We start from the raw sequence: 1162 nt of genomic DNA, 5'->3' as shown, positions 1-1162 counted from the left end.
AAAACACGTCGTGCAAAATTTCTTTTCAATCGGATAAGAATTGCGCCCTCTAGAGGCTCAAGAAGTCAAGACCCAAGATCGGTTAATATGACAGTTATATCAGGTTATGAACCGATTTGAACCACACTTGTCACAGTTGTTGGATATCATAACAAAACACTACGTGCAAAATTTCATTTCAATCGGATAAGAATTGCGCCCTCTAGAGGCTTAAGAAGTCAAGACCCAAGATCGGTGTATATGACAGCTATATCAAAACATGAACCGATATGGATAAGAATTGCGCCCTCTAGAGGCTTAAGAAGTCAAGACCCAAGATCGGTTTATATGACAGCTATATCAAAACATGAACCGATATGGCCCATTTACAATCCCAACCGACCTACACTAATAAGAAGTATTTTTGCAAAATTTCAAGCGGCTAGCTTTACTCCTTCGTGCTTTCGACAGACAGGCGGACGGACATGGCCAGATCGACATAAAGTGTCACTACGATCAAGAACATATATACTTTATGGGGTCTCAGACGAATATTTCGAGTAGTTACAAACAGAATGACGAAATTAGTATACCACCATCCTATGGTGGAGGGTATAAAAATATTCAACAAACCATCACATTTAAAAATTTTTTAATACTAAAAGCTTTGCAATAAACTTTTACTTTATTTTTGGAAAAAGAAAGAACAACATTGAAGCCAATGTTATTGGTAAATTTTTTATAAAAAATAACAAAATTTTTGTTATTTTTATTTTTTACTTTTTAATTTAGGTCCAAAAAAATTTTTTCAAAAAATTTAACAATGTAATAATAAAATCAAGTTTCAAATTTCTCTTATATCATAAAAAATTCAACATAATAATTTATACTAAATGGTATTATAGATGATCCTTAACTTTGTGAAAAGAACAACAAATTTGCCTAACTAGCCCACCCAAGCTCTCACCGCTGTGCCTTCTACAATACACAGTACAAAAATTTACTTATATATATAACTAGCCGAACCGGGCCCACTCCGCTGCGCCTTCGTTAACACTCTAATATCTTCGCCCTGAATGCGGATATCGAATTCGTGCCATTGTAGCCTATGACGCTGAATGCGTTCGAATCCTGGCGGGAACATCAGAAAATTTTTCAGCGGTGGTTATCCCCACCTAATGCT

Source organism: Stomoxys calcitrans, chromosome 4, assembly GCF_963082655.1.
Source record: "Stomoxys calcitrans chromosome 4, idStoCalc2.1, whole genome shotgun sequence".
NCBI classification, from domain to species: domain Eukaryota; kingdom Metazoa; phylum Arthropoda; class Insecta; order Diptera; family Muscidae; genus Stomoxys; species Stomoxys calcitrans.
The sequence above is the reverse complement of the archived record's forward strand: the minus strand, read 5'-3'. Positions refer to the sequence as shown.